Raw genomic sequence first — 12,332 nt, forward strand, 5'->3', positions numbered from 1 at the left:
GCATTTCAGGCCCCCCTTGAGACTTACTGAATCAGAATCTGTACCCCTAGATTAACAAGATCCCCAGGCAACTCATTCAAGTTTGAGAAGCACTGGTCTGTACAATTCTGTGACCCAGAGAGCTAGGTGACATGAGGACCAAGGGAGCATCTCATCTTTCCTTGTAGTGTGTGGGGTTGGAAGTTTGGGCCACATCTCCTTCTTGAGACTTCTAATGCTTCAGAACGTTAGTCGTCCCCTGGATGGGGAACCAGCCATGGGAGACCATGAGCCTTGTTCCTGGGCTTAGCTGAGGAGGGAGGTGAGGGGGTGCCACCTGGCCCAGCAGAATGCGTGGTGGGAAATGCTGGAGACCCAGCATTTCAGAGGGGGGTGGGGTGGGGGTCCATGTTTCCAGTAGGGAAGTGCTCACCACCGAGGCCTTATTAGCATGACTACCAGGCATGTGTGCTTCCTGACTGTGTCTCTTCCCCCATCCTGCCAGACTGTCATCTCTCGTCAGCACCCGGGGTATGGCAGCTCGGTGTGGACTTACAAGATCTACAGTATAGTCCCAGCTCTGGCCTTTTCTAGCATCCTTCCCTTGGGTTTCTCTACTCTCCAGGATTGTCTATAACACAGCATGGTAAACCTCACAGAGTTGTGAGGATAAACCGAGGTATGTGGAAGCCCTTTTTGTCGATTTTAAAGTGCTTAAAAACTAAGGGCTGTTTTTATATCAATTCTGATCTGTAAGAACACCCAGAGTTTGGCTTTGGCTGGGCTTACGAACAGTGCTGACCCGGAGCTGCAAACACCCCTGAGGCTGACAGCTGGTCTAGGGTGACGGCCTGAGGTTTTCCCTGGAGTCGAGGTTTCTTCAAAGTTGGGTGGCCCTGTTGGCAGTTCTTAAAAAGGCTTCATCAGGACTTGATTAGTCAAATGCTTGTTTTTTTAAAAAGATGGTATTGTGGGACATTGAAAAGAAAGGAAAAGTAAATCTAAAACTATTCTAAAATAAAACATTTATTAAAAATCCAAAAATAAAAGGAAAAAGAAAGAGAAGAAAAATGGTGTTACTCTTTTATGCCCCTTCCCAGTGTGATCTTTTTTATTTGACCGCAAGTTGGGATGACATGGGTCTTAAGTCAATCCTGACAATGAACTTGCTGTTTGTCTCTTTCATTAGCTAATGTTTTAATGGCCACGTCTGCGAAAAACTCTTCCTGGTAACCTAAAAGCATGTTTGTGCTGTGGGTGGGGAAGTTTTGGGAAAAGTTGTATGTTTCTGGTGCTTTTCTATTGACAGAAGAACTTGTGTCATTTGATAATAAGACCTTTAGGATTTTCTTCTGATTTCTCATTTCCTCTCTCCTTTTTGAAAACCTGGAATCTTCCTCAGCCAAGAATAAACAAATTTTAGCCCCAGAGGGGTGGGCTTGGTTTGACGTCCAAGTACCTGGAATTGAAGTGGGTTCATGCCTTGGCCGGCCGCCTCAGCCCCACCCTGGCTCTGGGCGTGCACTGGGGCACCCCACCCTTCCCCCTCCTCTTTGCTCAGCTCAGCTCAGCCGCTGCCATTTCATTCCACCTCACCTGCTAACACCCTTCTTTCCAGCAGCACCCATAGAGGTTCTATGTCTGTAGGAAAAAATGCTCCTTTGAGAACTCTGTGCTAGACTTGGGAAGAAACTCTGCTTATTGTGGTGCTGCCGCATGGACAGAGGCAAGTCCAAGAGAGGTTGGGAAGATGTTAAAGCTCTTAGGATGGAGGCAGGTCAACTTCCCTTAAATTTTTTTTTTTTTTTTTTTTTTGCTGAGGAGGATTAGCCCTGAGTTAACATCTGTGCTAAACTTCCTCCACTTTATATATAGGTTGCCACCACAGCATGGCTGACAAGTGGTGTGGCTTGGTGCCTGGGATTCGAACTGGTAAACCTGGGCTGCCTAAGTGGAGTGTGCTGAACTTAACCACTATACCACAGGGCCGGCTCCTTAAAAAAATTCTTTTAAAAGTATTGAATATGCTGCTAAATCCCCACCCTGTGAAATCATTCTGGGGAAGCTGATTTTGCTGGTGCTCTTCAGCTGAGCCCACGGGCTTTGCTTGTAAAGCCTTATTTACTATGCTCTTCCGACATTTGAAAGGTCATACCATCATTGGCCAAGCCTGGCAGAATGGGAATCTTTCTCTATGCAGCTGGATCTGCACAAAGGCTCAGTTTGCCTGTTACTGAAAGATGCTGGTCCTTTGGGCCCACCAAGGCTGCCTTTTGTGACTTCATGGGATTTTCCTCACTCAGTCAGCACCTTTCTTTGAAATCTAGGCTGGTGATCAATTCCCAAAACACTGTGGGATTTTCATTTGGATTTTCTTATCTCTTTGGGGGCTGGAAAGATACACAGACCTCCTTCAACCCTGCTTTTCCTAGCATGTGTAACAAATTGCCTGAATGCAGTGCCTCCCAAATTCATGTCTTTAGCCCAGATCCTTGTCCTAAGCATAAGATGCATTTGTCCACCTTTCTCTTGAACATCTCCACTTGGATATCCTGCATGCAACTCAAACTCAACCTGTCTAAAATTGAATTATCTTTTTCCTGAAACTTGCTCCCTTAGACACTCCTGTGTTCCTTTGCTCTGTAATTGGCATTTACTTTCACCCTGTTTCTCATGCCAGAAATTTAGGAGTCACCCCTGATTCTTTTCGTCCTCTTACTCTCCACATTTTATTTGTCATCAAAACCTGTCAGTTCCATCACCTCCTATGTGTCATCAAAACCTGTCACTTCCACCACCTTAACAGGCCTTGAATGCAACCATTTTTGTCCATTCCTGTTGCTGCTACACTGGTGCGAACTACAGATATAAATCACCTGGATTAGAATCAAAGGAAAAGTTTTCCCTTCTTCTCCTCCCAGTTCCAAGCATAGAGACAGACACAATAGATGCTGGAGAAAAGTTTGCTAAATTAAGAAATGGAGAAAAGAAGGAAAGACAAATGAAGCTGTCACCAACCACTGCCTCTGGAAAAGACCAGACTAGACACAGAGGAGAGATGAGAAACTCTTCAGATATTAAGACCTCTGGATGAAACATCGCATAAGATTCCTGTGTTGCAGGATTCATTGCCATATGTAACCTAGATCCCAGTGGTTATGGTATCAACTCATTTTCACTGGCTCTGTCCTTAAGAAAGAATAGCTAGTCCCATCTCTTCTGTGTGTGACAGAAGAAGCTATGGGGATTGTACAGCCTTTATCCAAAGCCTGGTTCCAATCCGGGCTGGACACATGAATCCCTTTGCTAGGAGAATAGCTGCCCTGTTACTGGCTTTCTATGCCAGATAATTAGCAGAAAAACAAAAATGAATTGAAGTTGAGGCTCAACTTCCAGTGTCTTTAAGGTAGCTACGTACATCTCAGCTTCTCACATACTCTGTCCCTTCACTCTTTTTGGTGCAGCCCCCAAATCCTTTGCAGTGTTTCCCCCTTCCCCAAAACCAGGGAGAAAGGAGACAGCAGGAAGAGGAGCCGAGAGTCTCAAAGCCCCACCCCTTGCAAAGTGTTTGAATTCCCCTCTTTCTTTGTCTGCACATCAGAACATGACATAACATGTTTTGCTGATGCTGCATCCTGGAACTGCTGGGAAGGGAAGGCAGCCTGACACAATGCATTGTCTTAAAGGTACTCCTTCCCCATTTTTACTCCCCTACCAAGAAAAAAATAAAAGAGGTGTCTTCAGTTTTACAACCCGCTCTCTCTGTCTGGACTAGCTCAGAAGCCTTGGAAGGAGCCAGATATTTTTGTAGGAGGGTACCCTTCTGCTTTGAGAGGAAAATACTTTCTGCAGATGTTGACTGCAGAGAGACCCATGCATGGCACTAGAGTAGTTGTGCCAGTTTGTGCTGAGGGAAGGCCAACCGGCCATGGCTCTGGCTCTCCCTGGGTGAGGGTGGTGGTGGCAGTGCCAGTGATGGTAGTGATGGGGGTGAGGAAAGGGGCTGGCATATGTGTGTTGGGGGGGTGTGGAGCAGGAAGGTATTGTAAAGGGAAAGGATAAAAAATAAGCTTCTTGGAAGGCACAGTGTTGATGGACTAAATTATTTGCTCTGAGATAAGGCAAATATACAGTTCTGAGCAGGAAGATAGTTCTCCTGGATTTGGGGAAATTCTTTTGATCTGCCGGAGAATTTCAAGATACAGTGGGGGATAAGAAACGTGTTAGGCTTTTGCTCCTTTAAAACAAAGCAAAATGCATATAGATTTAGCAGCTTGTTTTCTTTGTTGTGATACTGTGGTAAGAACTTGTCAACATTTTTTATTCATCTAGGCTCTTCATCCGATTGACTCAAGTGATTGATTGCATGCTAGTTTTTCTAAATGTCTAGATTTGTAGTTACTCCCGCCAATTTAAAAAAAATTGGATAAAAATGTTGCATGCCTGCTGAAATTGAACAGACTACCTCTATTTCATCCAGAAAATGACTTTCAATAATGTAATATGTTATTGACCAAAACTTAACATAAAGTTATTAATGATTTAAAACTTTAAAGTTTCTGTCTGCAAAGAATTATAGATCCAGAAATTCAGAGCTGAAAGGGACTTTAAACATCATCTGTCAGTGGGTCTCCACCAAGGGCACTTGGAAATGTATATTGTTGTTTTGGATTGTCGCGATGACTGTGACTGAGTAACACAACTGAATTTAATGTCCTGAAATTACAGATGTTAAGCATTCTACATGCTTCTGTGCTATATGGTGTGATATAGTTCCATACGGCAGAGAATTTTTTGGTCCAAAGTGACAGTAGTGCCCCTTTTTAGAGGACTAAGTCCAGCTCATCATTTGAGTTTTGAAGATACTGAGGCCGGATATTCCCCAGGTCAATAAAATGGCAATGAATGGGGCTGATTCATCTGTCTATCTTTGATGTGATCGCATTTCTTTTGTTCCCTTCGGCCAATTTTCACAGTAGTTGCACAGCTGGAGTGAAGAGACCTTCTCCATTATAGATGGAAGAACCAATCAAAGCCTATAAGTCTTGGTACCTGGATATATCTATTTTTTCCTTCTTATCCACTGAAGACCACAAATCTTATTTTCCCAACCAATAAAAGGGCTTAAAAGTGCAAGAAGAACAATGAAAATTGAAATTACCTAAAATGGATGGGCCAATTGCTTAAGGCAATTGTAATGTTAACAGATGAGTGGAGAAGGTGGAAGCCCAGTGGAAGTTTAGGTTCAGTCTTCATCAAGAATGAGGAAGTCAAATAAGAGAGGTTACAATATATGACTTAAGGGGGGTGGAAAGATATTAACATGTAGTCATTTTGAATCAGATCACAGTCTCCAAGTCCAGGTGGTTGCATCCTCATGTATTGAAGACATTTGCTGATAAAATCTCAAAACTCTTGTTTTCAGCAATCGCGAAGAATGGAAAATTCCCCAGAATACGTACATAGAGAAATATTCCTCTAATTTTCAAAAAGAGAGAAAAAATAGTTTTGGAAGCCACCTCCAAGGGAACTGGACATTGGATCTGATAAAAGTCTTCAACAGTGCATTAAACTCATGCTTTATTCATGCTTAGAAAAGAATGAGGGGATCTCTAGCAGCCAGTATGGATACTGCTGCCATAAACTGAACCATGATGGACCAGCTACATTGGTAAACCTGTGAAGGTCCAGGGGCAGGCCTAGTGGCGTAGTGGTTAAGTTTGTGTGATCTGCTTTGGCGGCCCAGGGTTCACAGGTTTGGATCCTGGGCGCAGACCTAGCACTGCTTGTCAAGTCATGCTGTGGCAGCATCCCACATAAAGTAGAAGAAGATTGGCACAGATGTTAGCTCAGCAACAATCTTCTTCAAGCAAAAAAAAGGAAGATTGGCAACAGATGTTAGCTCAGGGCCAATCTTCCTCATCAAAAAAAGAACAAAGACTCTTGGAAGGTCCATAAATCCAGCATATCTTGATTTCCACATGTTTGACAAGATTGTCTATGATATCATAGTGGATAAGACTACGGTAGGTGTATTAAGCAACACTGCAGTTAAATGGATTTCCAGTTGGTTGAATTTATGTATTTAAAGAGTGTTAATAAGTGATAATCTGGAAAGAGAGGTCAGTGAAATTTACCTTTGCCTTAACCATGTCTTGTTCAATATATACGTCAACGATGTGAAGGAACATGGTAACAAATATAATTTCCAGTTTTCTTGTATGACATAGAGTCACATGAGATAACATTAAAAGCGATCTTGATAGACTGAAAGTCTGGACTAAATTCAAGAAGATGAGATTTAACACATATAAATGTTAATCTGCTGCATTGAAGCTCAAAAATCAATTACACAGCCACAGAATCAGGAGACCTGGTTTTGCAGATATTGATATTGAAAGGGAGAGGGCTTTCTAGGTGAAGGGCTTTTTATTGGAACATAAACAGAAGGTGAAACAATAGTGGGTTGTGGTTTCCATAAAAGTTAATGTAATCTGACATGTATCCAGAGAAGCATGTTAGGTTGACGAGTGGCTTGGAGAATGCATCGGATGAGGAATGGTTGAAATAACAAAAGACCTTGTCATATCTGGGCTAAAGAAGAGGTAACTACAATGTCAAGGTTGTCTTGCAATATTTGAGGTTTCCTTGTGAGGAAAAGGGGGAGGGTTTGCTTTGCAAGGACTTAAGGTAGGAGAATGAAGACCAAGAGGCGGAAGTTATAAGGAGACAAATTTTAGTTGAATATAAGGACTTGTAGTCAAAAAGAAATGGTCTTACACTCATGCTCACAGCAGCATTATTCACAATAACCAAAAGATAGACACAACCCAAATGCCTATCAATGGATGAATGGATAAACAAAATGAGGTATATATATATGCAATGGAATATTATTCAGCCTTAAAGAGGAAAGAAATTCTTGCACATGCTACAACATAGATGAACCTCGACCACTTTATGCTAACTGAAATAGGCCTGCCACGAAAGGACAAATGTTGCATGATTCCACTTCTGTGAGGTGCCTGAAGTCATTACATTCATAGAGACAGTAGGTAGAATGATGATCGCCAGGGGCTGAGAGAAGGGGGAAATGGAGATTTGTTGTTTAATAGGTATGCAATTTCAGTTTGGAAAGATGAAAAAGTTCTGGAGATGGATGGTGGTGATGGTTGCACAACAATGTAAATGTACTTAGTGCCACTGAACTGTGCACTAAAAAATGGTAAACTTGGTAAATTTTGTGTTATGTATATCTTACCCAGTTAAACAACAAATATGGGGCTCCATTGCCTAAAGAATCAACCCCCTCAAAAAAGAAAAAAAGAAGTGGCTACTATGAGAGGTATTGAGTTTCCCATAACTGTAGTGTGCAAGCAGCGACTGGAAAGTCTCAGGGTGGCATTCTCTAAGAGAATTTCAGGATTAGAAGGATCGATGCCAAGGATTTCAGAACTTCTGTAACTCTGCATGAAAACAGGCTCATTCTCTGCCACAGATTAAGCCAGGCTACATACTTTCTTGATATTATATTACATACACAGAGTATATTCTTATACAATCTATCATACGTACATAAGACCATGTTTTATAACAAATATGCATTTCAATATATTCTGTTTAGTGAATATTTTAAAAAATGAGGACCCATTTAGCCCCCATCCAGGTTCAATATTGGAACAGTGCCAATGTCTTAGAAGCCCAGCCCCTACCTATGCCATGTGTCCCTTCCCAGTCACCTCTGAGATGACCCCTCTCCACATTTTTGTGATGACCTATTCCTTGCCTTTTAAAAAAATAGGCTATTACTACCTATTATGCATCCCCAAACAACACAGTTTGGTTTTGCCTGTTTTGAATGGTATGTGCATCGTATGAAATGTTTTCATTTGTTACTTCCTTCTTTAGCTCATTATGCTTACAAGATTCATCCATGTTGATGCATGCAGCTGTAATTGATTCATTTTCAATAGATCAGAGTGTTCCCTTGTGTGTATGTGCCACGATTTGTTTTTCGTTTGTCCTGTTGATGGACATTTGGGCTGTTTCTGGCTTTTAGTTTTTGCAGACGCTGCTGCTAGAAACATTCATGTGCATGACTTCTGGTACTCACGTGCAAGAATTTCCCCAGGGAAAGTACCTGAGAGTGGAAATTCTGGGTTGTCAGGTACGCATATCTCCAAATGTTCAAGAGAATGGCAAACTGTGTTCCTACTGATTGTATTAATTTACACTGCCACCAGCAGTGTACAAGGGTTCTCATTGCTCTGCATACTGTCGGATTCAGACTACACTCTTTACCTAAGAATTAGAGAAGGTGGTGAGGTCGGCAGCCTGGCTTTACTATCTCATCATAAAGTAGGAAAATGTACTTGAGTTGCATCAAGAAGAATTTAGGTTCTGAATTAATGTAGGTTCTTCTTTTGAATTAAATGGCTTAATAAAGATGGGGTGCCAATTATATCCTAAGTACATGAAGGGCAGGAAGTTTCATGCATCCTTTTCCTTTTGTGAGCCAGCTGTCCCCACTTTGCTCCTCCACCCTAGGTTTATGGTGCCTGCTCATCAAATTCTGTATTTGACTGTATTTGAAATACAGTCTTCAAAGAAAGAAATTTCAAAGCAAGACTTAATTTACTGAATTATATCAATGTTGAAGTTTGGTAAGGCTTACTGGATTGAATTGAAATGAACTGCCTTGAGAGGCTGTTGTGGGCCTCACAGCATTGTGTAGCTTTGAGCTCGGGAGCTGACAACCTAACCTTGAACTCTGTCTAGCCCAGCCACTTTCTAGCTCTGTAACCTTGAGCAAGTTAGTCGATCTCCCCAAGCTAGGTTGCCTCACCTGTAGAACGCATAGAGTGAGGGGACACACTGTGTGTGTATGTTGGAAGAGGGGGTTGTGAAGACGAGATAATTCATGTTAGTTGCTAGGCTTAGTCCCTGGCATTCAGTATTTAATAAATGTCGCACGTATTATTAGAATCTGTGTCCCTGAAGAAATACATTTCCAATGGCTTCCTGGATAATATAAGCATGAGTTTGCCTGGGGAATGGGGAAGAACTTGACCTCTCCAGCGTTTTTACTTCCAGTCCCCCTGTTGGCAATTTTCAGCAGCAAACGTTTAGAATAAGCTCTGGTTTTACTCTTCGTCAAACCAGAAGTGACAGCAAAAACAGACATTTTTTTCAGAAAAGAAATTAATCTCCTAAACAGGGTGATGTTACCCTTTCTTTAAATACTTTTAATCTTATGAGGGAGAAGCACAGCGCACATTAGCCATCAGAATGAAGCTCCATCCGGCGCTGCTGAGTTTCATTGACTTTAAGATTGCCCTCTGAGCTATAGGCTTTTTTTTTTTCTTTCCCAGAGCACAGTTAGCAGGGATATTTTTCTTTAAATGGCCCCATTTCATTTGCATTTTTCAGCTTTCACTGCAGAGAGTCGAAGCAGTTGTAAATGGTTCCAAGAAGGTGGCTGTGATTTCTTCAAACTCGGAGCTGCCTGCCTGAAGCTTCTGAAATTGAGTGTCAGCTTCCCTCAGAGTAGAAAGATATTACTTCATATTTGTGCACGCTGTTTGCCGCTCTGCTCTTGGTTTGATGGTCTCATTTAGCCACAGGCATTCTCTAGCAATGATTCGTTCTCCCCAATAAAATGAAATATCACCTTTCTCCCCCCAGCGCACCCTCTTTTTTTAATAAGACATTTTCTTGTTTAGACTGAAGCAAGACAAGGTGAGAAACTGTGAGTGCTTCTCTGCTTCCTTTTATTGCTCTTTTTTTGACAAGGAGAGAACGGCAAAAAGGTAAAAGAGGAGGAAAATCTACCATCGGAAATCTGAATGGAAGGCTGCACCAAGATGAGTTTCAGTTTGTTTAAGATGTGATAGCCAGGTGTTGAGAGAGGAAGGCCGTGGAGAGAGTATGGAATGCTTTTCAATGTCTTAGAACAAAAGGACCAACCGATTGGCATTGTCTCCATGCTGATTCTTGCGTTCACACCCTTTACCCTAGGAATCCCATGGTTGGAGGGTGAAGTCTGCATTGAAGCCCACAGGGTCATTGTGTCCACGGGGTTCTGACACCTCCCCAGCCACTTCAGGAGGAGCCTGGACTGAATCCAGAAAGGACTGGGCACGGAGCTCTTCATAAGGTGAACAAACATCAGGGGAAGTGGATTTACACCTTAAAAGGAGAAGGGAGCCTTTGATGAATCTGTAGTTATTGTAGGAAGGCAAGCCACCATGCTTTGATTGATAGGATCCTTGAACAAAGCAAGTTGAAACTTACACGTTTTCTCAAATCTGGTTTAAAATCTAGGCAGTCTTGACCGTTCTCATAAGCTGTGTGCCTAAAGTTTCCAAGTTGGGTGTTTAGAACCCAGAACTCAATTTATTTGAGAATAGTCCTTTTAAATCAGTGGTCAGGTTTCTTGGCTTGCTCACAAAAGTCCATTTAATATATACTATTTTGGCTGAAATGTATTGCTAAGAGTTTTAGTGGGCTAGGGACAAGAATCCATGTGGTTAGAGAAGAGGAGATAGAAGAACTTCCATTCCTTTCTCCTGGTTCTTGAGCCAAGCGCTGGTGAAATTTTGAAGAGACCTAGCATGTTTTTGGCATCTTCCTTTTCTGCTTCTCTCTCTCTGGTTACCAGGGCCTTGCATTGCCCCCAAGGGAACTAAATGCATCGTTGCCAGGGATGATATAAAGAGGATTCTTGCTTTGGATAACAGGTGGGTAAGCCAGGTGAGGTTCCTCCTATGAGATTCTGTGATCTGTGGACAAAGTGGAGGAAAAAGAGGATTAGAAATTCAGTCTGATTTGCTTCCTTGTGATTTGGTGTCAGAGTTTTCTTTAGGTATTCCTGAGCTGTCCTGGTGAGATCTTTGCCAAGGTGACTTGGGCACCCAGGGTCCAGGTCAGTGACCCCACCTCAGCTACCAGGTTGCTCCCAAGAGTAATTAGTTAGACATTTTTGAAGTTTCACATTAGATGCTTCATGTCTCAGATATCTGTTTTCCCAGGTGGCTTCTAGTCATCTGCTTTGGCCTGTCCTTTAGTATTGATCTCTGTTTCCTCTCACTTGACACAGCTTCTACCAAAACTTTTATGTCTGTACTCCAGAATTTCCACAATCAAGAAATTCATTCATAACCTCAGACTTCTCATTAACCACTCCCTCCACCTTTTTTTTTTTTTTTGAGGAAGCTTAGCCCTGAGCTAACTACTGCCAATCCTCCTCTTTTTGCTGAGGAAGACTGGCCCTGAGCTAACATCCATGCCCATCTTCCTCTACTTTATACATAGGATGCCTACCACAGCATGGCTTTTGCCAAGCAGTGCCATGTCCGCACCCGGGATCTGAACCAGTGATCCCCAGGCCTCTGAGAAGTGGAACGTGCGAACTTAACTGCTGCGCCACTGGGACAGCCCCTCCCTCCACCTTTTTATCTGAACCTGCTTCTCCCTTCTCAAGGGGAGCTGTTCATTCTCCTATACCTCAGGGTCAACAGGTGATATTGGCACCATCTCTGCTTCTCACCACAACTCCCCAAAATAACTCACGTAAAAATTTCAGCCCCTTTAAGACTTGTGTGCTTTGGCATTGCCTGCCCTCTCCTAGACGCCACCAATGAAATGCCTAAGAAGGCAGGCAAGTAACTTCAATGAGTGAAGTAAACCTGTGGAGGCGGTGGTGAGCTAGAGACAGCTTGATACTGTTGGGGAGGAAGACATTTCCTCTACCCACTCTAGGTGCTTCTGGCCAGCCTATGAATTAAATTCACATGAGACAGGATAACAGGAGAAAATTAAACAGAACTTTATAACATGTATACGTGGGAGAGACTCAGGGAAACTGAGCAACTCACCAAAATGGCAGAGATTCTTATCTTAAATACCATCTTCAGCTACAAAGGAGGATGTTGGGGGTGGGGGGAATCAGCTGTGGGAGATCACCAGACAAGCACAGTAAACAAGAGTAAGGTTATTATGCAGATTTAAGTCCTTGCCTTCCGCATTGATAAGAGTTTTTAGACATAAGGTCATCCCCCCTTTTTCCTGGTACAGAGAAGGAGACACCTTTACAGATGGAGATTTCCCTTACCAATGTAAATGTCTCTTACAAAGCATAACTTCTACTTTTCAGAGTTTCTCTCATGTCTTGCAGTTTTTAAAAGTAACCAGCCCAAAATAATCCTCATGCCCAAGACATATCTCTTGTGGTGGTCAATTGTGATCCCCCACAATACTCTAAAGGCCACAATTGATCCTCAGCTCCACAGGTCACAGTGGAGGGCCATGTTGCCATGAGCCTCATGTTGCTAGATCTTCATAGTTTTTAAGAG

General features: G+C 42.6%; 1 long non-coding RNA gene across 2 annotated transcripts in view; it reads left to right on the forward strand.

Moving 5' to 3' along the window:
- The first annotated feature begins 3,590 nt into the window (after positions 1-3,590).
- Positions 3,591-12,332, forward strand: part of LOC124250617 (uncharacterized) — a 30,669-nt gene continuing 21,927 nt past the window's right edge. Inside the window, exons 1-2 of one of the 2 annotated variants that reach the window (XR_006891584.1) lie at positions 3,591-3,665; positions 9,997-10,135. This is a non-coding gene — a long non-coding RNA (uncharacterized LOC124250617). The remainder of the gene's footprint in view (positions 3,666-9,996; positions 10,136-12,332) is intronic. The other variant, XR_006891585.1, reaches the window with a different exon arrangement.

Source organism: Equus quagga, chromosome 13, assembly GCF_021613505.1.
Source record: "Equus quagga isolate Etosha38 chromosome 13, UCLA_HA_Equagga_1.0, whole genome shotgun sequence".
Lineage (NCBI taxonomy): Eukaryota > Metazoa > Chordata > Mammalia > Perissodactyla > Equidae > Equus > Equus quagga.